Source organism: Tamandua tetradactyla, chromosome 5 (genome assembly GCF_023851605.1).
Source record: "Tamandua tetradactyla isolate mTamTet1 chromosome 5, mTamTet1.pri, whole genome shotgun sequence".
NCBI lineage: Eukaryota > Metazoa > Chordata > Mammalia > Pilosa > Myrmecophagidae > Tamandua > Tamandua tetradactyla.
The window spans coordinates 156,414,456-156,441,970 of NC_135331.1; the positions used below are offsets into that span (position 1 = coordinate 156,414,456).

A 27,515-nucleotide genomic window follows, 5' to 3' on the forward strand; every position below is an offset into this window, starting at 1 on the left:
AGAGCTATAGGAATGTGTCCTAAAACCTTCCTCAACTCAACAATACGTAATATAGGACCACAGGACCATGAAGTAAGCTTGAAGGAAAAAAATGTACCTATATCTTGAATTTAAGAAACCGAGCAGTGCAAGCCAGGAAGCAAAAACAGTTAGTTTCCTCCAATTGACTTGACCAAGCAGAGATCGCAGCACTTGGCGTCAGCGAATCCTCCAGGGCATAAGGCCAGACAGGAATCCTGCCAAGGCAACTTCATACCCCCGGTTTATATCGTCCTGACTTTCAATTATTTGTATATTTCAATTAGTGACTGCACGTGGAGACTTTGTGTCCATGAGCATTTCAGAAACCATCAATGAAATGCAAAAACACTCCCACTCAACCATCCTCACGAGCAGGCCAAGTGGATGGTCACACTCTACAGATACCCCTAATCATAAAAAGCAAGGTTGCAGACGGGTATTGTGTGGCCATCCTACGGAAAGGAGACATGGGCCTGGTCAGAAAAAAACCACCGATGTCAAAGGCAAATCAAGGCAGCAGGCACAAGAGCAACAAGTACAGAGGCTGGCAGGTGGCCGACGCGGGGCGGCCGGGTCAGCACTGCGCGCAGGTGTGGGCGGCCAGCAGATCCCGCGGGGTAAACAACCCCCGCGCCGCGCGCACGCCGGGCGACGCCTCACGCCCTGCGGACACACCGGCGCAGAGAAGCAGGACTCGATACACAGAAGCTGCTTTCGGGATCCCTTGACAAGCCCCCAAGCACGGCGCGGGTAGCGCAGGGCTCGGCCCGGCACCCGGGATCCCCCAGCACTGCGCGGGCCTGGGCCCCGCCCCAACGCCTTAGGAGGAAGACGGGGACCCGCAGGAGGGAGAAATAAAGGAAGGGCCGTACCCAGCAGGGTCCGGGAGAGGGCCGAACCGCAGGGCTTCACCAGCGACCCGGCGGCGCGCCGAGGCCCGGCCGCGGGGGCGTTTCCCAGACTCCGGCGCTGTGGCGCGACGGCGCCGAACGAGCCCCAGCGCGACCCGGAAGTTAGACGCGGAGTCCGCAAGGGGGCGGGGCAGAGCGGGGCGGGGCCGGGAGGGAGGCCCCGCGCTCCAGGCGCTGCCGGCACTTGCGGCGTCGTCTCAGCAGGCCCCTGGGCTGGGGGAGGAACTTCCTGCACCCCGCCTTTACCAGTCGGTGCTAAGTGTTCCACTGGCGCTCGCGGTTACAGATGCTCTGCGAGAACGTCCCTCTCTCATTTCAGGCTACTCGGTATGGTCTAATCCTGTTCGGGTTTCTTCAGTGCAGAATTGGTGGCGCAAGAGACGGATAGGGATTTCACGGATGGCAAGGAATTTAAGAGGAAAAAGTTATAACCGCTAGAGACGTTCTGCATAGTACATAAACTTTGCAAACCTCTTCTGCCCCATATAGAAACCTTACCTGCAAGCCCGTTTTCCTTGCCGACACGGAAGCCCGCGATTACCTCTGATGAAAATGCACACAGGCCTCCGTTATTCAGGCATTTTTAAAGAATTTCAGTAGCTACAGTATCGTCCTTTCATTAGTTTGCATTTTATTATTCTATTAAACAAGGTTTTCATTAAGATAGACACAAACATTTAATAATGACGCGTTGAGCCACAAGTTAGTTGCTAATTGCTCCCAAAGAGACAAAATAGCGAGGATATTTACTTATGAATTTTATGCATGAACTAAGCTACTAAATGATGTGCAGTATAAAACATAGACAAAAATGGAAATTTGAAATAGGAATTGAAGCTTAACTCCCCAGTGTGGGAAGCGCTTAGTGACTTGAAGAATAGAGTATGTAAAGGAGTGGGAGGAGCTTAACTGTGGAGGATCCTGGTAAACAGGACCTTGGCCAAGTGACGCAGTATCTTAAGTCAAGTTGATATATAGTGTGATGTATATATCAGAGAAATTCCAGTATCCTACAAAAATACCTGACCAGTTCCCCCACAAAACTGTCGAGATGATGATGAAAAACAAGGAAAGACTGAGAAATTATCACAAACCAGAGGAGGCAAGATAACTAAATTTAATGTGGTATCTTGGCTGGGATCTTGGAACAGAAAAAGACATTAGTGAAAAAAACCAGTGATATCTGAATAAAGTTTGGAATTGAAATAATAGTCATATACAAATGTTGATGTCTTGGTTGTGACAAATGTACTATTGTGATACTAGATGTTAACAATAGAGGAAACAGGGTGAGTGGTATACCAGAATTCTCTTTACCGTCTTTGCAATTTTTCTGTAAATCTTAATCTATAGTAAATTAAAAAGTGGATTTAAAATAATTAATTTATTAGTAAGTAGATAAGTAAATAAAACTGACCTCTGGTTGCAGTGAGACTTGAATTGATGCCTGTAGGGTACTCAGAACAGTCTAACTGAAACAGCTTCTCATTCGTAACACAATTTTAAAATAAACTTTTCATGGAAGTATAAAAAGTATTCAGAAAAGGACCCAAAATCTGAGTGTGAAGTTTGATGAAAAGTGAGCGCACCCATGATCAAACACGTTCAGATTTAAAAAGGAAGATCATTATTAGCACCCAGAACTGCTCATGCCCTCCTCAACCACTACTCCCTACTCCTCCCTTTATGTTAACCAATATCCTGACTTCTAAAATTGTTTGACTTTGCCAGGTTTTAAACATTATGTTCATTATGCATTCTTTTGAGTCTGACTTCTTTCTCTCAACATTAAGTTTGTAAGACTTCTTCATGCTGTTGAATACAGTAGTAATTTCTTGAGTCTCTATTATTTAAATATACCATAATTTATCTATTCTATTGTTGATGGACATTGAGTTATGTCGATTCCTACAAACAATGCTTCTATGAACATTCTTGTTTGCATCTTTTAATGCATATCTTTTGCATGCCGCTCCATACATTTTCATGTCCTCAGTGTCTCAGAGATGTAGTAGTTGGTGCTATTGCTTGTTTAATAGTTGCTTTATTTAGTTTTCTTCTTAATGGCACTTAAAGTGCTTCTTGAAAAGTATGTAAATTTGTATTCAAGGAAAAGAAAAGGCTAGGGAAAAGTTTCATCTCATGACTAAAGACTGAATTTTGGCCGTCATTGCTCAATCTAGTCTCCTCCCAACCTTCTTGTCTCAAAAGCCATGCCATTGACTTGCTCTGTTTGCAAGCAAGACAGTAGCGATGCTTATCAGTTAGTGATGGCCCTGTTTTAATGGCGAACTAATGCCTAGTTATTAAATGGAATGTTGTTAGGAACTGAATAGCATCCCACACTGTACCAGCCCTATTACAAATGAAGGAAGTTTCAACAAGGCTTGATTGTGCATAAAGTCACCAGCTCAGCAAGCTGATTTGACCCATTCTGTGTTAACTTCAAAAGTTAACAATATTCTACTCAAAGGGAGGCAGGCAAAGCAGCAACAGGTTCAAACACTCTTCTTTGTCTCTAACTCTTGAAACAATCTCACCATCACACCCTCCGCTATTTTCAAGTGATTTTTAAAATCTTGAAATAGCTACCAATTATAAAATTTCTGAACTATGTGTATGCATGACAATAAGATACAATATAAGAGAGGTAGAGATATCGTTCAGCACACTGCAAAGAGAATCAAAAATGTCTTCACAATGAGCTCCTTTGGTTTTCTGTCATTGGTTCCCAAATAAGGTCTTCTCTCAAGTCAAGACCTCTCAGAAAATGCCACTCATACATTTTTTCTTTTTTTTTTTTTTTATTAATTAACGGAAAAAAAGAAATTAACCCAACATTTAGAAATCATACCATTCTGCATATGCAATCAGTAATTCTTAACATCATCACATAGATGCATGATCATCGTTTCTTAGTACATTTGCATCGGTTTAGAAGAACTAGCAACACAACAGAAAAAGATATAGAATGTTAATATAGAGAAAAAAATAAAAGTAATAATAATAGTAAAAAAAACAAAAAACCTATAGCTCAGATGCAGCTTCATTCAGTGTTTTAACATGATTACTTTACAATTAGGTATTATTGTGCTGTCTATTTTTGAGTTTTTGTATCTGGTCCTGTTGCACAGTCGGTATCCCTTCAGCTCCAATTACCCATTATCTTACCCTGTTTCTAACTCCTGCTGGACTCTGTTACCAATGACATATTCCAAGTTTATTCTCGAATGTCGGTTCACATCAGTGGGACCATACAGTATTTGTCCTTTAGTTTTTGGCTAGACTCACTCAGCATAATGTTCTCTAGGTCCATCCATGTTATTACATGCTTCATAAGTTTATCCTGTCTTAAAGCTGCATAATATTCCATCGTATCTATATACCACAGTTTGTTTAGCCACTGTCCTGTTGATGGACATTTTGGCTGTTTCCATCTCTTTGCAATTGTAAATAACGCTGCTATAAACATTGGTGTGCAAATGTCCGTTTGTGTCTTTGCCCTTAAGTCCTTTGAGTAGATACCCAGCAATGGTATTGCTGGGTCGTATGGCAATTTTATATTCAGCTTTTTGAGGAACCGCCAAACTGCCTTCCACAGTGGCTGCACCATTTGACATTCCCACCAACAGTGGATAAGTGTGCCTCTCTCTCCGCATCCTCTCCAGCACTTGTCATTTTCTGTTTTGTTGATAATGGCCATTCTGGTGGGTGTGAGATGATATCTCATTGTGGTTTTGATTTGCATTTCTCTAATGGCCAGGGACATTGAGCATCTCTTCATGTGCCTTTTGGCCATAACTCAGTCAAAATAATTCCCCCCTCTGAGAAATCCCAAGTTAATTTGTTTTTGGAAAGTAGATTTGAAGTTCAGTCAGTTATATTAATCCAAAGTTTTTTATATGCCAATGGCAAAGAACATGAATATCCAATTGCAGTTATCTTCTGGTCTACCTTCTTTTAACCTCTTACATAAGTCCTTAAAAATGGTTCCTTTTATTATTAATTTGTCACAATGTTTATCTACAAAGAAAACCAAATGTTTAAGCAAGAAGGAAGCCCAAAACTCATGTAATCCAAACTCCTTGCTTTACAGATGAGGAGACTGAGGCCTGAAGTGATTCAGTGACTTCCTCATGGTCGTAGCCATCAGTTAAACCTGGTTCTCCACCTTTAAATCCCAAGAATTTTTTAAATGATACCTCATAACTCTAGGATGCAATAACAACTTGCCCCATATTACCTTAAACATTAATGTAGCTGAATATAGTAAAAAGAAAATTGAATTGGGGAGTTGGAAGATCTCTTTATCCAGCTCTGTCATGTAACTAACTCAGTGTTCTTGAACAAGTTATACCTTCTTTTAGCTTCTCACGTCTGTTGAAATGTGCCTAACTCACTGGCACTGAAGAGATTTAAAAGAGATCAAATATGTGAAAGCACTTTATGAGCTATAAAGAAGTATGCAAATCTATTAATATTATTCATATTAATATTTATTAAAACGTGTTAAAAATCAGTAATTGAGCCTTTCCAGCACAAAATGTCAGAACGGTACTGAATGTTCATTCTAGTCTAACCCTTTCTGTTGTCACCAAAGGAGAGCAAAACCTAGAAAGACTGGATTATTTACCCAAAGATTTATGGCAAGTTGCTGGCAAACCAAAGCTTGAATGTATGCCTCCTAACTGGCAGCTTCCATTTTACAACTTCTAATATCTTTAATAATAAGTGAATACTGATTATAAATCAGTAAGATGTTTTTAAAAATCTTATAAAGCTTTAGAATGAATTTACACAGCCATAGAAGTTATTTATAAATTTTTTAGTTAAAAAATTCATTTTATTAGAGAAGTTTGGATTTACACAGCAATCATGCATAAAGTACAGGATTTCCCTTCCTCACCCCACCACCAGCACATGCACGGCTGTGGGAGATATGTTGCAGTTGATGATATCACTTTTTTTGTAATTCTACTATTTTTTGACAGTAGTTACATTTGTTACAATCGATGAAATATTATTAAGGTAGCATTATAACTATTGTCCATTGGTACATGGGGATATTTTCCCCCATATTCCTGACCTGTTTTTTTTTCATGCATGTCTTTATGTTATTATTTATCCACCCACACACTGGATAAAGGAAGTGTCAGTCACAAGGTTTTTACAATCACCAAGTCATGTGACATAAAGCCATATAGGTATACAATAATCGTCAAAGATCGAGGCTACTGAGTTATAGTTCAACAATTTCATTTTTTCCTTCTGGCGATTCTAATACACCAGAAACTACAAAGAAATAACTATATAATGAGTCAATCACAATCATTTATTAAATCCTAATTTCTGTTACACTTCCTCCCTCTCATTTGATCATTCTCTCAATCTTCAGGAATATCTGGGCAATGACAATTTTAATTTCTTCATATTGGAAAGGCATGTCAACCTTATGGGGTAGCAGAACGAAAATGGTCAATATTCTTGGAGAGACTTGCATATCTGAGTTTCAGAGCTTAACTGGCATAGGAACAATCTGGAGACCTTAAGTTTCTAAAAATATAAACTTACTAAGTAAAACTTTTATGGAGTCTTTAAGTGCTCAGAGCATTCTTTAGGGTTTTCAGGAATATTGTTGGTTGGGGCTTGACGTACTGTGGCAATTTGCAATATCTGGCTGAAGCTTGCATAAGAGTAACCTCTAGAACAGCCTCTTGACTCTATTTGAAATCTCTTAGCCACTAAAACTTTATTTTCATTTCATTCCTTTTCCCTCTTTTAGTGAAGAAGACATTGTCAATCTCATGATGCCAGGGCCAGGCTCATACCTCAGAGTCATGTCCCACGTTTTCCTGGAAGACTTACATCCCTGGGAGCCATGTCTCATGTAGGGGGGGAGGCGAGTGTGTTTATTTGAAGAGTTGGCTTAGAGAAAGAAGCCAAATCTGAGCACCAAAGAGGTTCTCTGTGGATGACTCTTAAGTACAATTATAAGTAGGCTTAGCTTCACCACTGCAGAATTATTTCATAAGGGCAAACCCCAAGATCAAGGGCTTGGCTTGTTAAATTGGGAGTCCCTAATGCCTGAGAGAATATCAAGAATTCCCCAGGTGCAGAAGTTTAATATTTCCACATTTTCCCATGTCCCTCAAGGGGACTTTGAAATACTTTCTTATTTTCTTCCCAAAATAGCCTAGAATATATCAGGGTGTTACATTAATTTGCACGAAATAGCAAGATCTCATTCCGCTTCTAAGTTCCATGTGATTAGATTATTTAAATAAACTGCCCAGACAGGTTAAATTAGATTGTTCTACAGAAAATTTAAATTTTGGAAAAAATAAACATCTCTTCCTTTGGTCTCATACCAAAGTTGAAGTTTTAAAATACAGACAACATCATTCTTTACCCTGTGTTCTGATTTACCTTAGTCCTAAGCAGATCAGCTTCTTTCCTATCTCTCACTGAAGTCTGATTTCTTTTTCAACTTTTTTAACAGTTGCTGTATGAAGTAATGCTGACTTTCAGAGATGCAGAGCTCTGATTCTCAGGTATCACACAGATATCTAAAGTTCCATAGAGCTATCATATTATTCACAAAGAGCTCAGGAATAACCATTAAAACTCAGGAATAGAATGACTGTGGTAAGAACTCACAATATAGGAACCTTTACAGTGAGCCTTATTGAACATTCTCTACTCCATAATCATCAATTGCCTACTCCCTGCCCACTTTCTATCTCCTAATAATATATGCTCTCAAATTCAAATCTTAGTGCTTGCTCATTATAGTTAGTTTATAATAATGAAACTGTACAATATCTGTCCTTTCATTTCTGGCTTATTTCACTCAACATGATGTCCTCAAGGTTTATTCACCTAGTTGCATGCCTCACAATTTCATTCTTTTTGCATCAATACAATATTCCATGGTATATATATATACCACAGTTTGCCTTTCCATTCATCAGTGTATGTGTCCCTAGGCTACATCCATCCATTTGCAATTGTTCATAATACCGTCATAAAAACAATATGCACATATCTGTTCATGTTCTTGCTTTCAGTTTTTCCAAATATATACCAAATAATGGGGTTGCAGGATCATGTTTCATCCCTATCCTTACCCTCCAGTGAACCCACTATATTGCTCTCCATATGGACTGCACTGTTCTGCTTCCCTACCACCAGTGAATAGCTTTATCTCTCCACATCTTCTCGAGCACTTGTATCTTTCTGTTTATTTCTTTTTTCATTTTTTTCTATTTTCTTTATTGAGAAATCGTCATGCACATACTTCCTATACATAGTGCGCAATGAATGGTTCATAATATCATCACATATTTGTGTATTATCACCATGATCATTTCTTAGAACATTTGCATCACTCCAGAAAAAGAAATATAAAGAAAAAAGAAAAAACTCATACATACCATACACTTTACCTCTCTCTCTCATTGACCACTAGTATCTCTTTATTTCTTAAACAGTTTTATTCACACACCATACAATCCACCCTAGGTGAGCAATCAATGACTTCTGATATTATCACATAACTATGCATTCACCACCACAATCTATATGAGAACATTTCCATTTCTTCCACAAAGAAAGAAGAAGAGGGGGAAAAAATAGGAAAACCAACAAGAACAAAAATGGCATACCCTCCCATATATCCTCCTCTTACTGACATTTGGCTTTGGTATATTGTCTTTGTTACAATTCATGAAAGAATATTACAAGGTTACTGTTAGCTATAGGCCCTAGTTTGCATTAATTGTGGTTTTTCCATATACTATCCCGTTTTGAACACCTTTCAGTGGTGACACTAGTTTGTTCTCCCTCACGTAAAAACTTTTTTATATTTGTATATTTAATCATCTAGATTTCTACATTTCTCTAAATCTACACTCCCAATCTTTATCTTCTGTCTTTCCATCTGGCATCATACATGCCCCTAGCGTTCCTCTTTCAAGCATACTCACACTCAGTCTTATTGACTCTTCTTAACAACATTGTGCTATCATCACAGTATTGTGATATCCATTTCTGAATCTTTACCATCAATCTTGTTAAATATTCTGTACTCCTTCAGCATTAAATGCACAATCTCTACCCTCTTTCTATTTCCTGATAACCTGTGTACTCAACCTTAACTTTCAGATATAGCTGTTCATTATAGTTAGTTCATATTAGTGAAATTATACAGTGTTTGTCCTTTTGTTTCTGACTTATTTTGCTCTATATAATGACCTCAAGGTTCATCCATGCTGTTGCATGCATCATGACTTTATTTCGTTTTACAGCTATGTAACGTTTCATCATATACCATATATTTTATCCACTTGTCTGTTGATGGATATTTGGATTGTTTCCATCTATTAGCAATCGTGAGTAATGCTGCTATGAACAGTGGTGTACAGTTGTCTGTTCGAACCCCTGCTTTCAGTTCTTCTAACTGTATACCTAGTAATGGGATTGCTGGATCATATGAAAATTCTATACCTAGCTTTCTGAGGAACTGCCAAACTGCCTGCCAGAGAAGCTGTCCTATTTTTCATTCTCCCCACCAGTGAATAAGTATACCTATTTCTCCACATCCTCTCCAGCACTTGTAGTTTTGGTTTTGTTTTTTTTTATTTTTTATTTTTTATAATGGCCATTCTAGTAGGTGTGTGATGATACCTCATTGTGGTTTGATTTTCATTTCTCTAATAGTGAAGTGGAGCATCTTTTCATATGCTTTTGAGCCCTTTGTCCCTCCTCTTTGGAAAAATGTCAAGCCATGTCTTTTGCCCATTTTTCAAATTGGGTTGTCTTTTTATTGTTGAGTTATAGGATCTGTTTATATATTCTGAATATTAAACCCTTATCAGATATATGGTTTCCATATATTGCCTCCCATTGGGTACACTGCCTTTTTACTTTCCTGACAAAGTCTTTTGACATGCAAAGGTATTCAATTTTGAGGAGATCCCATTTATCTATTTCTTCTTTCTTGCTTATGTTTTGGGTATAAGGTCTAGGAAACCACTCCTAACACAAGATCTTTAAGATAGTTCCCTGTGTTTTCTTCTAAAAGTTTTATGGTCTTACCTCTAAGGTTTAGGTGTTTGATCCATTTTGAGTTAATTGTTGTATAAGGTATGAGATAGAGGTCCTATTTTATTCTTTTGGATGTGGAGGTCCTGTTCTCCAAGCACCGTTTGTTGGAGGCTGCTCTGTCCCATTGAAGTGGACTTGGCCACCTTAGAAAATCCACTGTCCATGGATAAGAAGGTCTATTTCTACACATTCAACTCAATTCCATTTTTGTCAGTGTATCTATCTTTATGCCAGTACCACACTGTTTTGACTACTGTTGCTTTGTAATATGTTTTAAAGTCAGGTAGTATGAGACTTCCCACTTCATTTTTCTTTTTCAAGATATTTTTAGCTATTCAGGGTACCCTGCCCTTTCAAATAAATTTGATTATTGGTTTTTCTGTTTCTGCAGAGTAAGTTGTTGTGATTTAATTTGTATTGCATTGAATCTCTAAATCAATTTGAGTAGAATTGACATCTTAGTTAAGAAATGACTTATATTTAGTCTTCTAGTCCATGAACACAAATACATCCATCCATTTATTTAGATCTTCCTTGATTTCTTTTAGCAATGTTTTGTAGTTTCCTGTGTATAGGTCTTTTATGTCCTTGGTAAAATTTATTCCTAAATATCTAGGTTTTTTGGATGCTATTGTAAATGGAATTTTTTCCTTGATTTCCTTCTCAGATTGCTCATTACTAGTATATAGAAACACTACTGATTTTTGTGTATTGATCTTGTATCCTGCCGCTTTGTTGTACTTGTTTGTTAGCTCTAGTAGTTTTGCTGTAGACTTTCTGGAATTGTCTACATATAGGATCAAGTCATCTGAAAACAGTGAATGTTTTATTTCTTCCTTTCCAGTTTGGATGCATTTTATTTCTTTTTCTCACTGAATTGCCCTACCTAGAACTTCCAATGTTGAATAACAGTGATGACAGTGAGCATTGTTGTCTTGTTCCTGATCTTAGAGAGAAGCTTGCAGTCTTTCCCCCATTGTATATGATGTTAGCTGTGGGCTTTTCATATATTCCCTTTATCATGTTGAAGAAGTTCCCTTCTATTACTCTCCATTGAAGTGTTTCATCAAGAAAGGATGCTGAATTTTGTCAAATGCCTTTTCTGCATCATTTGAGATGATCATGTGGTTTTTTCTCTTTGATTTATTGATATGGTGTATTACATTAATTGATTTTCTTTTGTTGAACCATCCATGCATACCTGAAATAAATCCCACTTGGTCATGGTGTGTAATTCTTTTAATGTGTTGCTGCATTCAATTTGCAAGTATTTTGTGGGGGATTTTTTTTTTTTTTACATTCATTAAAGAAATTGGTCTGTAATTTTATTTTCTTGTAATATCTTTGTATGGTTTTAGTATTAGTATTAGGGAGATGTTAGCTTCATAGAATGAGTAGGTAGCTTTCCCTCCTCCTACAAGGTATATTTTGATATATTTTTAAAATATTTAAAATATTTGTTTTCAGAATAAAAATGTATCTAACATACTGTTTGTACTGTTTTGACTTGTGCTATTCCTTTCTCTGTGTCATGGATTATTTGCTTAACAACTCAGCATTAATAAAGATAGTCAGTGGAGGGGAATAATGTAGGAGAAATGCTACCTGAAGACAGCCAACCGAATAGATCTCTTTCTGAGGTAACTTTATGCTGGTGTTTTTATGATGTGTGGAACATATAGCCATTAAAAAAAAAATGAAGCTATGGCCAGTGCCTTAGGCAAGCCCAATTAAGGCTATAATTCCTCCTTTTTTAAGGTAGAGGTAATTTTTTAAAAAGAGTTCCTGTGTGCCTTCAGTAAGCATGCCACAAAGTGGAAGAAAACAGCAAAGATTTTCTATTATACTCACATAAGGTAAAGTGATAGGTAAGTATCTGAAAGTTTCAATATTAATGTTCCAAATGATTTAAGGTCTTCAACCTTCACAATTACTTTGTCCTCAGGGGAAGATTTGAGAGGCCTGGATTATCCAGAGTAGCTCTAATTATGTACCCATTTATCTGTGCCCTTTCCCAACTGTGAATATCCTTTCCCCATTTTAACACAACCTCTGTACTTAAAATAGAAATTGTACAATACAGTTTTCTAGGTTATTCACATCCTTTGAAACATAAGGAAATGCATCCTGTTCTTGTAATGAAGCCATAAATATGTTCATCATCTACTTAATTTTAACTTATAATAAATACAAATGACTCAAGAATAATTTATTAAATGTAATTCAAAATGAAATCTTCATAATAAATGAACCTTTATTATGAAGCTTTCCCCAAACCAAGTACCCATCAACATTGCATTTCCTTCATCTATATTTCTCCTGGGTGGTTTGTGAAAGGATGAAGGTTATCTGGAAAGGAACTCCCTGAAAGTGCATTTTAAAATAATTATCCTTTAAAAACCAGACTGTATAACTTAGTGAAATCTAGAGTGGACAGTGATGGTTATTAAATGCATAAATACAAGAAAGTTTTACATGAGGGAGAACAAATGAATGTCAACCTTGAAAGGTGTTCAAAATGGGATAGTATATGGAAAAAGTACTATCAATACAAACTAGGGTCCATAGTTAACCATAACATTGTAATATTCTTCCATTAATGTAACATGCCAAAGTCAAATGGCAATAAGAAGGGGGTATAAAGGAGGATATGGGATTTTTGTTGCTGTTATTGATTCCTCCTTTTCTTTTTTTTTCTTTCTTATTTTATTATTTTTAATTTATTTTTAATTTTAATTTTTTCCTCTTCATCTTTCATTGTGGAACAAATGGAAATATTCTCATATAATTGTGGTGGTCAGTGAATAATTATGTGACTATACCAGGAGCCATTGATTGTTCACTTAGAATGCGTTGTATGGTGTGTGAATAAACCTGTTTAGGAAATGAACAAAAAGTTACAAGTTCTGGGGAAGATGTGAAGAGAGAGACATAGCTATTCACTGTTTGTAGGGAAGTAGAACAGTGCAGCCCCTCTGGAGGGCAGTATGGTAGCTCCACAGGAGGCTAAGTGTAAGGTTGTCATGTGATCCTGCAACATGTTATTTTGTATATACTTGGAAAAACTGAAAGCAGGGACATGAATAGACATTTGTACCCTGCTTTTTAGAGGTAGTATTCATGATTTGCAATGAATGAATGTGGTCTCAGGGTATATCCACTAATGAACAGAAGGGCAAAGTGTGGTATAGACATATAATGGAATATTGAGCAGCTGCAAAAAGGAATGAAGTTGTGAGGTGTGTAATTAGGCGAATGAACCCTGGGGACATTACATTGAGTGAAATAAGCTAGTAACAAAAAGACAAATATTGGAAAGCCTCACTAATATGGACCAACTAAAGTGCACAAACCCTGAGAATGGAATTCAAGAGCATAGATTATCAAGGTATAGAACATGGGCAGGGATTGGGCAATCTATGACTAAAGAGTAGAGAACGTTCAGTAAGACTCATTGTACAGGTTCCTAGATTGTAAGCTCTTACAGCAGTTACATCTATTCAAATAACCGTTTTATTGGTTATTTCTAAATTCTGAAATGCTGAGCTCTTTGTGCATACCATGGTAATTCCCCAGAACTTTGTGTATCTTTGTGACACCCGAGACTCAGAGTTAGAGTTCTGCAGCTCTGAAAGCCAGCGTTGCTCCATACAGCAACTGTTAAAGAAGTTGAAAAAGAGATCAGACTTCAATGAGAGTTATGAATGAAGCTGATCTGCTTAGGGCTAAGGTAAATCAGAATACAGGGTAAAGGATAACATTGTCTGTATTTTAAAATTTCAACTTCGGTATGAGACCAAAGGAAGAGATGTTTATTTTGTCCAAAATTTCAATTTTCTGGAGCACACTATTTAATTTAACCTGTCTGGGCAGTTTATTTAAACAACATAATTACATGGAACCTTGAATAGGGAGTGGGATCTTATCATTTTGTACAAGTTAATATAATACCCTGATACATTCTAGACTGTTTGGGGAAGAAAATAAAAAAGTAATTCAAAGTCCCCTTGAGGGACAGGGAAAAAATATGGAAATATTAAATTTCTGCAACTGGGGAATTCTTGATATTCTTTCAAGCATTAGGGACGCCCAATTTAAAGAGCCAAACCCTTGATATTGGGGCTTGCCATTATGAATCTTATTCCTACAAAAGAGAAGCTAAGCATACTTATAATTATGCCTAAGAGTCACCCCAGAGAAACTCTTTTGGTACTCAGATGTGGCCTCTCTCTAGGCCAACTCTGCAAATAAACTCACTAACTTCCCTGATAAGTGAGACATAACTCCCAGGAGTGCAAATCTCCCTGGCAATGTGTGACATGACTTTCAAGGATGAGCCTGACCCTGGCATTGCATGAGTAAGAAAGCCTTCTTGAGCAAAAGGCGGAAAAGAAATGAAACAAAGTTTCAGTGACTAAGAAATTTCAAATAGAGTCAAGAGTCATTCTGAAGGTTATTCTTATGAATTATATAGTTATTCCCTTTTAGTTTCTATTCTTTAGTTTAGAATAGCTAGAAGAAAATACCTGAAGCTGTTGAACTGCAATCTAGTAGTGGCCTTGATTCTTCATGATGATTGTATAACTATTTAGCTTTTAAGTGTATAGGTGTATAGTTAACATGTGATTTTCACAACCTTATGATTGATACTTCCTTTATGCAGTGTATGGGTAGGTGAATAAGAAAATAAAGACAAAAAGATTAATAAATAATAGGGGGATAAGGGGCTTGGGATGTTTTGGGTATTGTTTTTTATTTTAATTTTAAATTTTTTAATTTTTGGAATAATGAAAATGTTCTAAAATTGATTGTGGCAATGAATGTACAACTATATGATGATACTATGAGCCACTGATTGCATACTATGGATGATTATATGGTATGTGAATATATCTCAATAAAATTGCATAAAAATATCATCCTTTGTAGGCCTATTACTGATTGGGGTATCTTTATTTACATTCTTTAGTGACTTATTAGGAAATGCTCCTCCATTTCAAAGTTAATTAAAAAGAAATATGGAAAACAAATTTAAATTCAGGCTTTCTTGTTTTTTTCTGTTTTTTTCTGGTTCTGTATAGCAGCAGAAGGTTTCCAGATTTTTGAGGAAAAATAGATTTTCCTCCTTAATGGGCTTATCAAAATAGTACCAAGGGTGAAACGTTGTTACACACCATTTTCTTGCTCTTTTTTTTTTCTCGCTTATCATTTCAGCCTTTAATGGTGAAAGAGCAGATTGCTTAGGGTAGGGGTCTTTTCCTCCACATAAATGAGTCACAAAGCAAGTCACTAAGAGAAGAGGGTGGGAGGGCAGCACAGGCAGCTGGCAGCTTTCCCCCTTTCGCCTGCTTCCTGGCCTCTTGCCCTTTGAGCATGCCTGCGACTGCCAGGGCAGCACCAACAACTTGGAAATGGGCCAGACAAGATTTAACAATAGTCAGTTGGGATTGGTCTGTTATGGAGCTGGGCGCTAGATTCACTATTTACTAAGCAGATTACTATTTATAAAGTGTTGCACTATTTTTTAGGATATGAGGTCTTAAGCTAATTTCATATTTCTATGTCTTCTCTATTAATATTTTTCCATAGTCTTTATTGCAGCCAGAAGGCAACCTTAAAGTGACCATTCAAAAGTATCTCTTTGGGCAACCAATACAAGTATTTGAAATTCAGAAAAGTGGGTTATTGAGCTACTTTCTTTGAAGGTCATATTTTAATGACTTTATTCTGCCACTAAAAGGAATTTATGTTCATTCAGACTGAGTCTAAGTGGGTCTCATACAGATGGTGTTGGTGTATCTCTATTCCAGTTTTATCTGTGCCTCCAGTTATGGACAGGATACTAAACAGGCATTCTTTTCCATGAATGACTGACAAATACCATTTGCAGTAAAAATAATAAAAGGCTGATCCTGGAACGGCTGGCTGGCTGAGAGAAGCAGCTCGGGTGAGATCGCCGAGGCGCGCGGGCCTCACCGGATGGGGCGGGAAGCGGCCGGAGTTACTCCCTTCCCCCTTCCCGGGCCGGAGTAACTCCCTTCCCCCTTCCCAGGCCAGCTGGGAGAATTGGAGAGGCAGTCCCCTGTAACAAAGACGGCTGGCGCCCACACCGCGCGCAGCCCCCCAGACCAACTGAGAGAATTGGATCGGAAACCCCCAGGCCGCGGAGAACGGTGATGGGTGGGGGAGGCCCCTTCCAAACCCGTGACTCCCGGGGAACGTGCACTCTCTCGGGCGGGCCGCTGCCGCTGGCGCCCTCCCGCCACGCTTGTCGCCCAGGGCCGACTAGGAAATTCGGACGGGATCTTTCCCGGGCTGCGGCGACCAGCAACCCTCCCTGCGTTCGGACCCCGGGCAGGCTCAAGCCGCTTCGGCTAGCGAACCCCCTGGACGGCGAGAGTTTTCCAAAGTTTAAGGTCCCACAGCACCTTTTACTGGTGGGACCCGCAGAAAAACATGTGCCACGAGTGCCACCTACTGGGCAGGATAAGAAAAACAGAACCCAGAGATTTCACAGAAAAATCTTCCAAACTTTTGGATCCAATACCCAGGGAAATCTGTTTAAATGCGCAGACGCCAACAGAAGATAACGGATCACGCTCAAATAATTGAAAATATGGCCCAGTCAAAGGAACAAACCAATAGTTCAAATGAGATACAGGAGCTGAGACAACTAATGCTGAATATACGAACAGAAATGGAAAACCTCTTCAAAAACGAAATCGATAAATTGAGGGAGGACATGAAGAAGACATGGGCTGAACATAAAGAAGAAATAGAAAAACTGAAAAAACAAATCACAGAACTTATGGAAGTGAAGGACAAAGTAGAAAAGATAGAAAAAACAATGGATACCTACAATGATAGATTCAAAGAGACAGAAGATAGAATTAGTGATTTGGAGGATGGAACATCTGAATTCCAAAAACAAACAGAAACTATCGGGAAAAGAATGGAAAAATTTGAACAGGGTATCAGGGAACTCAAGGACAATATGAACCGCACAAATATACGTGTTGTGGGTGTCCCAGAAGGAGAAGAGAAGGGAAAAGGAGGAGAAAAACTAATGGAAGAAATTATCACTGAAAATTTCCCAACTCTTATGAAAGACCTAAAATTACAGATCCAAGAAGTGCAGCGCACCCCAAAGAGATTAGACCCAAATAGGCGTTCTCCAAGACACTTACTAGTTAGAATGTCAGAGGTCAAAGAGAAAGAGAGGATCTTGAAAGCAGCAAGAGAAAAACAATCCATCACATACAAGGGAAACCCAATAAGACTATGTGTAGATTTCTCAGCAGAAACCATGGAGGCTAGAAGACAGTGGGATGATATATTTAAATTACTAAAAGAGAAAAACTGTCAACCAAGACTCCTATATCCAGCAAAATTGTCCTTCAAAAATGAGGGAGAAATTAAAACATTCTCAGACAAAAAGTCCCTGAGAGAATTTGTGACCAAGAGACCAGCTCTGCAAGAAATACTAAAGGGAGCACTAGAGTCAGAAACGAAAAGACAGAAGAGAGAGGTATGGAGAAGAGTGTAGAAAGAAGGAATGTCAGATATGATATATATAATACAAAAGGCAAAATGGCAGAGGAAAATATTATCCAAACAGTAATAACACTAAATGTTAATGGACTGAATTCCCAATCAAAAGACATAGACTGGCAGAATGGATTAAAAAACAGGATCCTTCTATATGCTGTCTACAGGAAACACATCTTAGACCCAAAGATAAACATAGGTTGAAAGTGAAAGGTTGGGAAAAGATATTTCATGCAAATAACAACCAGAAAATAGCAGGAGTGGCTATACTAATATCCAACAAGTTAGACTTCAAATGTAAAACAGTTAAAAGAGAGAAAGATGGACACTATATACTAATAAAAGGAACAATTAAACAAGAAGACATAACAATCATAAATATTTATGCACCGAACCAGAATGCCCCAAAATACGTGAGGAATACACTGCAAACACTGAAAAGGGAAATAGACACAAATACCATAATAGTTGGAGACTTCAATTCCCCACTCTCATCAATGGACAGAACATCTAGACAGAGGATCAATAAAGAAATAGAGAATCTGAATATTACTATAAAGGAGCTAGACTTAACAGACATTTATAGGACATTACATCCCACAACAGCAGGATACACCTTTTTCTCAAGTGCTCATGGATCATTCTCAAAGATAGACCATATGCTGGGTCACAAAGCAAGTCTTAACAAATTTAAGAAGATTGAAATCATACACAACACTTTCTCGGATCATAAAGGAATGAAGTTGGAAATCAATAATAGGCGGAATGCCAGAAAATTCACAAATACCTGGAGGCTCAACAACACACTCTTAAACAACGAGTGGGTCAAAGAAGAAATTGCAAGAGAAATTAGTAAATACCTCGAGGCAAATGAAAATGAAAACACAACATATCAAAACTTATGGGATGCAGCAAAGGCAGTGCTAAGAGGGAAATTTATTGCCCTAAATGCCTATATCAGAAAAGAAGAAAAGGCAAAAATGCAGGAATTAACTGTTCACTTGGAAGAACTGGAGAAAGAACAGCAAACTAATCCCAAAGCAAGCAAAAGGAAAGAAATAACAAAGATCAGAGCAGAAATAAATGAAATTGAAAATATGAAAACAGTAGAGAAAATCAATAAGACCAGAAGTTGGTTCTATGAGAAAATCAATAAGATTGATGGGCCCCTATCAAGATTGACAAAAAGAAGAAGAGAGAGGATGCAAATAAATAAGATCAGAAATGGAAGAGGAGACATAACTACTGACCTCACAGAAATAAAGGAGGTAATAACAGGATACTATGAACAACTTTACGCTAATAAATACAACAATTTAGATGAAATGGACGGGTTCCTGGAAAGACATGAACAACCAACTTTGACTCAAGAAGACATAGATGACCTCAACAAACCAATCACAAGTAAAGAAATTGAATCAGTCATTCAAAAGCTTCCTAAAAAGAAAAGTCCAGGACCAGATGGCTTCACATGTGAATTCTACCAAACGTTCCAGAAAGAATTAGTACCAATTCTCCTCAAACTCTTCAAAAAAATCGAAGTGGAGGGAAAACTACCTAATTCATTCTATGAAGCCAACATCACCCTCATACCAAAACCAGGCAAAGATATTACAAAAAAAGAAAACTACAGACCAATCTCTCTAATGAATACAGATGCAAAAATCCTCAATAAAATTCTAGCAAATCGTATCCAACAACACATTAAAAGAATTATACATCATGACCAAGTAGGATTCATCCCAGATATGCAAGGATGGTTCAACATAAGAAAATCAATTAATGTAATACACCATATCAACAAATCAAAGCAGAAAAATCACATGATCATCTCAATTGATGCAGAGAAGGCATTCGACAAGATTCAACATCCTTTCCTGTTGAAAACACTTCAAAAGATAGGAATACAGGGGAACTTCCTTAAAATGATAGAGGGAATATATGAAAAACCCACAGCTAATATCATCCTCAATGGGGAAAAATTGAAAACTTTCCCCCTAAGATCAGGAACAAGACAAGGATGTCCACTATCACCACTATTATTCAACATTGTGTTGGAGGTTCTAGCCAGAGCAATTAGACAAGAAAAAGAAATACAAGGCATCAAAATTGGAAGGGAAGAAGTAAAACTATCACTGTTTGTAGACGATATGATACTATACGTCGAAAACCCGGAAAAACCCACAACAAAACTACAAGAGCTAATAAATGAGTACAGCAAAGTAGCAGGTTACAAGATCAACATTCAAAAATCTGTAGCATTTCTATACACTAGTAATGAACAAGCTGAGGGGGAAATCAAGAAACGAATCCCATTTACAATTGCAACTAAAAGAATAAAATACTTAGGAATAAATTTAACTAAAGAGACAAAAAACCTATATAAAGAAAACTACAAAAAACTGCTAAAAGAAATCACAGAAGACCTAAATAGATGGAAGGGCATACCGTGTTCATGGATTGGAAGACTAAATATAGTTAAGATGTCAATCCTACCTAAATTGATTTACAGATTCAATGCAATACCAATCAAAATCCCAACAACTTATTTTTCAGAAATAGAAAAACCAATAAGCAAATTTATCTGGAAGGGCAGGGTGCCCCGAATTGCTAAAAACATCTTGAGGAAAAAAAATGAAGCTGGAGGTCTCGCGCTGCCTGACTTTAAGGCATATTATGAAGCCACAGTGGTCAAAACAGCATGGTATTGGCATAAAGATAGATATATCGACCAATGGAATCGAATAGAGTGCTCAGATATAGACCCTCTCATCTATGGACATTTGATCTTTGATAAGGCAGTCAAGCCAACTCACCTGGGACAGAGCAGTCTCTTCAATAAATGGTGCCTAGAGAACTGGATATCCATATGCAAAAGAATGAAAGAAGACCCATCTCTCACACCCTATACAAAAGTTAACTCAAAATGGATCAAAGATCTAAACATTAGGTCTAAGACCATAAAACAGATAGAGGAAAATGTTGGGAGATATCTTATGGATCTTACAACTGGAGGCGGTTTTATGGACCTTAAACCTAAAGCAAGAGCACTGAAGAAGGAAATAAATAAATGGGAACTCCTCAAAATTAAACACTTTTGTGCATCAAAGAACTTCATCAAGAAAGTAGAAAGACAGCCTTCACAATGGGAGACAATATTTGGAAATGATATATCAGATAAAGGTCTAGTATCCAGAATTTATAAAGAGATTGTTCATCTCAACAACAAAAAGACAGCCAACCCAATTACAAAATGGGAAAAAGACTTGGACAGACACCTGTCAGAAGAGGAAATACAAATGGCCAAAAGGCACATGAAGAGATGCTCAATGTCCCTGGCCATTAGAGAAATGCAAATCAAAACCACAATGAGATATCATCTCACACCCACCAGAATGGCCATTATCAACAAAACAGAAAATGACAAGTGCTAGAGAGGATGCGGAGAAAGAGGCACACTTATCCACTGTTGGTGGGAATGTCAAATGGTGCAACCACTGTGGAAGGCAGTTTGGCGGTTCCTCAAAAAGCTGAATATAAAATTGCCATACGACCCAGCAATACCACTGCTGGGAATATACTCAAAGGACTTAAGGGCAAAGACACAAACGGACATTTGCACACCAATGTTTATAGCAGCGTTATTTACAATTGCAAAGAGATGGAAACAGCCGAAATCTCCATCAACAGAAGAGTGGCTAAACAAACTGTGGTATATACATACGATGGAATACTATGCAGCTTTAAGACAGGATAAACTTATGAAGCATGTAATAACATGGATGGACCTAGAGAACATTATGCTGAGTGAGTCTAGCCAAAAACTAAAGGACAAATACTGTATGGTCCCACTGATGTGAACAGACATTCGAGAATAAATTTGGAATATGTCCTTGATAACAGAGTCCAGCAGGAGGTAGAAACAGGGTAAGATAATGGGCAATTGCAGTTGAAGGGATACAGACTGTGCAACAGGACTAGATACAAAAACTCAAAAATGGACAGCACAATAATACCTAATTGTAAAGTAATCATGTTAAAACACTGAATGAAGCTGCATCTGAGCTATAGGTTTTTGTTTTGTTTTGTTTTGATTTTACTATTATTACTTTTATTTTTTTCTCTATATTAACATTCTATATCTTTTTCGGTTATGTTGCTAGTTCTTCTAAACCAATGCATATGTACTAAGAAATGATGATCATGCATCTATGTGATGATGTTAAGAATTAATGATTGCATATGTAGAATGGTATGATCTCTAAATGTTGGGTTAATTTCTTTTTTTCCGTTAATTAAAAAAAAAAAAAAAAGAGAAGGGATAATTGGAGCTGAAGGGATACAGACTGTACAACGGGACTGGATATAAAAACTCAGAAATGGACAGCACAATACTACCCAATTGTAATGCAATTATGTTAAAACACTGAATGAAGCTGCATGTGAGGTATAGGTTTTTTTTTTTTTCTATTATTGTTTTAATTCTTATTCTGTTGTCTTTTTCTTTTTCTAAATCGATGCAAATGTACTAAGAAATGATGAATATGCAACTATGTGATGTTATTAAGAATTACTGATTGTACATGTAGATTGGAATGATTTCTAATTGTTTTGTTAATTCTTTTTTTAATTAATAAAAAAAATATTGCAAAAAAAAAAAAAAAAAAGAAGCAAGGGATCAGCAAATGCCAGCCACATGCTTCCTGTCTGATAGAAGTGTTCTGGGAGGCATCAGCCTTTCTTGAATGAAGGTAACCTCTTGTTGGTACCTTAATTTTGATATCTTCATGGCCTTAGAACTGTAAACTTGAAACTTAATAAACTCTCTTTTTAAAAGCCAAAAAAAAAAAATAAATAATAATAATAATAAAAGGCTAACACTTCTCAAATTTCAACATGCATTGAATCGCAGTAGATTCAAGATGAATCTCCTTGTGATCTTGTCAAAATACAGGTTCTGATTCTGTAGGTATGGAGTGGAGTCTTACAAATCAGCCCGCAGGTTATATGAATGCTGCTGAACCCTAGACTACACTTGAGCAGAAAGCTTCAGGCCGTTTCACTTGCAGAATGTTATGTCTATGCTAGGAAGACTTACCGTGAATAGGTACTATCTTGGTTTTCCAGCTGCTGAGACAAATACCAAAAAAATTAGTTACCTTAACAATATGAATTTATTGGCTCAGAGTTTTGAAGCCTAGATGACTGGTGTCCTCCCAGAGTTAGTAGCATTCTGGCTGGCCAGCAATCTTTGGGTTCCGGGGCTTCTCTGTCACATAGTAATGTCCTCTCCTTTCTTTTCCAGGTTCTGCTGACTTCCTGCTTCTGTTTCTCCAGGTAACTTTCTCTTCATAGAGCCTCTAGTCATGGGAATAAGGCTCTACTTCATTCAGATGGACCATACCTTAACTAAAAATAGTACCTTCAAAAGATCCTCTTTACAATGAGTTAATGCCCATAGGAATAGACTAAAATTAAGAATATTTTCCCCCCTGTGCTATACAAGTTAACCTACCATAATAGGGAAGACAGGTTATAGTAAAGATAGAATATTACAAAGCAATACATGAACTTTGACTGGAGACCTAGGTAAGACAACCAGATAGAATCTTGTTAAGTGTTTGCATTAACTCCTTTAGATAGTTTTAGATTTCTTTGAAAATGGTAGAAGGTAATCCATATTTTATTTTCATTTTTATGGTAAAGGCAGGTGCAAGATAAAAACCTATTAGGTGATAGCACAAGTGGCATTCCTTTAGTCTCAAAAGACTATAGCTGGCCCATCTTGCATGGTGTTGAGGAACCCAGAAGCCATTGTTAGAAGAATGTGGGTGAATAAAATTCTAGCATGTGCCAAAAAATGCATGAGTTTAACCAGTTTGACTTTCTGTATGTCTGAGCTTAGTACAACTCTACCAATGTCATATCACCACCTAATGTTCTGCTCTGACATGTCTTTGTTTTTTCCAGGTGCAAGTGCAGCACAATGCCCCTGAAATGAGGACATAAGGAAAATATCAAATTTATTATTCACAGCAACAGCTCCAAGCCCAGACAACTCCAAAGTAAATCTGAGCAAAGACTTGCTATGCCTTTGTCACCAAAGACTTAATGTTCTCATACCATTAGTGGGCTCTGGCACCTTATCAAACCCATGATATTGGCTAACTACCGTAATTACAGATCTATGGACAAAGTTCCTCCATCTTATTTCCTTCAGGACTCTAATATATCTTCATCTTCTGGCCATGAGTTGAGTCAGTCAGTTCATGTTCTCTGTGAGCTTTGCTATTTACATATCTAAATAGAGGGCATCTTGCTCTTTTACCTGTTGCCAATGAGATGATGTTATAGTACGTCACTTGTCTTAAATTATCTGTGCTAAAAACCAATAACACTTCTTTGCATGCAGGGAGGGTGCTTAACCAGAATATAGTGTTCTGGAAATAAATTGTATTGCCCTATAATATCCTACAGCTCTTTTATTTAAGAAAGATGAGATAATGATATAACTAAAAGGAATTTTAAGGAACATCTAGCCCAGGATGACAAATGGGTTTTACTTCTATTACTTCAGGATAGAGGAATGTGGGCAGATGTAAATACCTCTATTTGGTATTTACTAGTACCAACCTAACTTCTAGTCTAGGCTTTTTTCTCCCACTATCTAACCCCCTTTACCTAGGCCTCAGTCCCCAAAATTACCTCTGAAGAAGGATTAGTGTCATACCAAGAGCTTAGTACAACTCTACCAATTTCTCCCCACTCTTAAACTTCTACCTCTTGTTCAGTCACTGGCTTAGAAAAGAGATAAGATCCTTGAGCCAGCATCTGGTGCTTCCCAGAACCATATCCATGGTGACTTTGCCCACCAGAATTTCCAAAGAGATCTGCGTCACTACTGGATACCTTGTGTCTGGCTCCATGGTTGAGAATGGTCATGTTGCAGCAACCCTATAATATAATATAGGATGTTTATGACTCGCTCACATCTCACAACAGTTGGACACATAAATAAATCTCAGGTTTCCATCTGTAGCCCCTGCCCGGGTCAAGGTCTCAAAACTCCTGTCAGGTGCCTGTGCCACCACTTTTCACCTTTCCTCGTTCATTACATATGGCATTGGGAGGGAAACAGAGGTTGGTGACAGCACCATTTGGGACTTTGCAATAACTCAGAAGTGTCCAAGTACAGAAATATATTTTGTCCGGTGTATTTCTGGATTCAGGAGAGGTGCTAATTGCAGCCAAGATGTCTAGGGCTGATGGAGCCTTCTCTTTGGCAGTGTGACCTTGGTTGAGTTACTTTGCCTTTTTGATATTTTGCCAAGTATGGATAATGGCATCTGTTCTTAAATGTGGTTAATCAAAGATGATATGCAAAAGAAGTTTGCTCTCTCCACAGGAAAAGCTCTAATCTATATAAACACAAGAATTATTAAGATACTGATATTTTCAGGCTGAACTAAGTATGATTGAATTTTGCACCATTAAATGTGCATGTTCAGTGATTTTGCTATTGGTGGGCTGATTCTTGGTATGTTAATGAAGACCTATGTATAGTTTTCTTGATTAACTCATGGCTCAGGCCTTGTTACTTCAAGCACCAAACAAAATTTAGTTTTTTGAGGTGTTGCATCCAGTAGCTCAATTATTCATCTTAGGAATTAATGTACAATTAGCACAGATCCCTGTTCATATGGAAATAGATGGTTATGTTAATTGGAATGCTGTAGCTAGAAAAAATTTTGCATAATGAAAGGGTTGACATTAATATATTTGAATGGAATATGTATATCTTATTGTTAGTAAGGAATAACTCATTCATGCATACTTGCCCAAAACAAATCTTTTATATAGTTTATCTCATTTCCTAAGGAGAAGCTATTCAGTATGTCTAGCAAATACTTAAAATAGGAAACTTGAGTTACCAGGTTCACTAGCATCTTTTGTTTTGCAGCAAGTTAGACCCATAGTTCATCAGTTGTCATCTCCATAAACTAACATCCAAGTCAAAAAGAGAATAAAAAAATTCCTCTAACTTGCTTACTATCTTTCTTCTTCCTTCTTATCAAATTTTCTATCATCTACATATTCAAATTTTCACATTTTGCTGCTCTAAGGATTTCTCAATTTTTTATCAGAACTGACCTTATAGTTAGGGTAAACTTTCCTTAACTATCCAGATTAGGCACAAAGTGCATGTGACAGTGGAGAAATCACTGTTTTTGATCAGGTGAGTGACATGATCATTTAGGAAAACAGCTCCCTCTGAAAGCACTGGGTAAGATGGATCAGATAGGCAAAAGGTTGCAAACCAACTGACCTCCTCTTAACTGAAATGTCTCATCAATTCTTACTCTTGATATTATCTCTAAAATGACTCAACTGATGCTTAGGCCACCCTGAGTGTTGGGACCAGTAAGACACACTTTAGCAGTCCCTTGCATTTCCACTGCTACCACATGAGTTACTTGCTTACCAAGATTCAGGATGTTTGTGTCAGTCGAACTTTATGTGTTAGTAACAATCTTATGTGTAAGTGAAAATCTGTTCATGTCAGTTGAACTTTATGTGTAAGTAACAATTTAATTAAATATTTTAAAACCAAATGAATTATAATTGCAAAAGGAAAGAGGGTTGTGTCTGTGAAAACCAAGCTACCTGCTTTGGAAGTACTTAATAAGGGTTTAATAATTGCTGTAGGATGAGGGTTGCATGAGACAGGGTAAAAGATTGCGGGGAAATGAAGATCTAGAAGTATTCTGTAGCCAGGTTACTTTTTTTTTAATAACTTTTTTTATTGTATAATGTAACATATATACAAAGCAAAGAAATAAAAAAACAATAGTTTTCAAAGCACTCTTCAAAAAGTAGTTATAGGATAGATCCCAGAGTTTGTCATGGGCTACCATATGATCCTCTCATATTTTCCTTCTAGCTGTTCCTGAATATAGGAGGCTAGAGGTCTTAAATACTTTTTTATCATCACAATCGACTTTTTCTCCCTCTTTTTTTTTTGTAAACAATAACATATATACAAAAAAGCTATAAATTTCAAAGCACAGCACCACAATTAGTTTTAGAACATATTTCAGACTTTGACATGGGTTACAACTTCACAATTGTAGGTTTTACATCTAGCTGCTCTAAAATACTGGAGACTATAAGAGATATCAGTTTAATGATTCAGCATTCCTATTCATTTGTTAAGTCCTATCTTCTATGTATAATTCCACCATCACCTTTGGTCTTTCCATACCTCTCTTTTGGGGTTGTTTAGCCTCTGGCAATTCTAAATTTTTGATATTGGAAGGGTCTGTCATTAATATGAGGTAGGGAGATGGAACTATCTGATGTTCTGGAGAGGCTAGGCTAGACTTCAGGACTTATCTGAACCAAGGACCCATCTGGAGATTGTAGGTTTCTGGAAAGTAGTCTATGCCTGGAACCCTTGTGGAATCTTATATAATTGCCCTAGGTGTTCTTTAGGATTGGCTGGAATAGTCCTGGTTGAGGGTTGGCAGGTTATGATAGGTAGCAAGGTCTAATTGAAGCTTCCATAAGAGCAACCTCTGGAGTAGCCTCTCGACTCTATTTGAACTCTCTCAGCCACTGATACTTTATTAATTACACTTCTTTTCCCCCTTTTGGTCAGGATGTAATTGTTGATCCCAAGGTGCCAAGTCTGGATTCATCCCTGGGAGTCCTCTCCCATGTCAGCAGGGAGACATTCACCCCTAGATGTCATGTCCCACGTAGGGGGGAGGGCAATGATTTCACTTGCAGAGTTGGGCTTAGAGAGACTGAGGCCACATCTAAGCAACAACAGAGGTCCTCCAGAAGTAACTCTTCTAAGGCATGCCTATAGGTAGTCTAAGCTTCTCCGCTATGGTCAGGATACTTTTTAAAATTTATTTTTTAATTAGA

General features: G+C 37.6%; 1 protein-coding gene and 1 long non-coding RNA gene across 8 annotated transcripts in view; one reads left to right on the plus strand and one right to left on the minus strand.

Moving 5' to 3' along the window:
• Positions 1-1,015, minus strand: part of FBXL4 (F-box and leucine rich repeat protein 4) — a 72,505-nt gene extending 71,490 nt beyond the window's left edge. For all 7 annotated transcript variants that reach the window (XR_013176303.1, XR_013176302.1, XM_077162457.1 and 4 more), the window contains exon 1: positions 894-1,015. The gene's annotated coding sequence lies outside the window, so the exon portion shown is untranslated. The remainder of the gene's footprint in view (positions 1-893) is intronic.
• Positions 1,016-1,103: 88 nt separating this feature from the next.
• LOC143682830 (uncharacterized) lies at positions 1,104-24,043 on the plus strand. Its single transcript, XR_013175309.1, has 3 exons — positions 1,104-1,259; positions 22,891-22,922; positions 23,556-24,043. It is a non-coding gene; the product is annotated as an uncharacterized LOC143682830 (long non-coding RNA).
• The last annotated feature ends 3,472 nt before the right edge of the window (positions 24,044-27,515 follow it).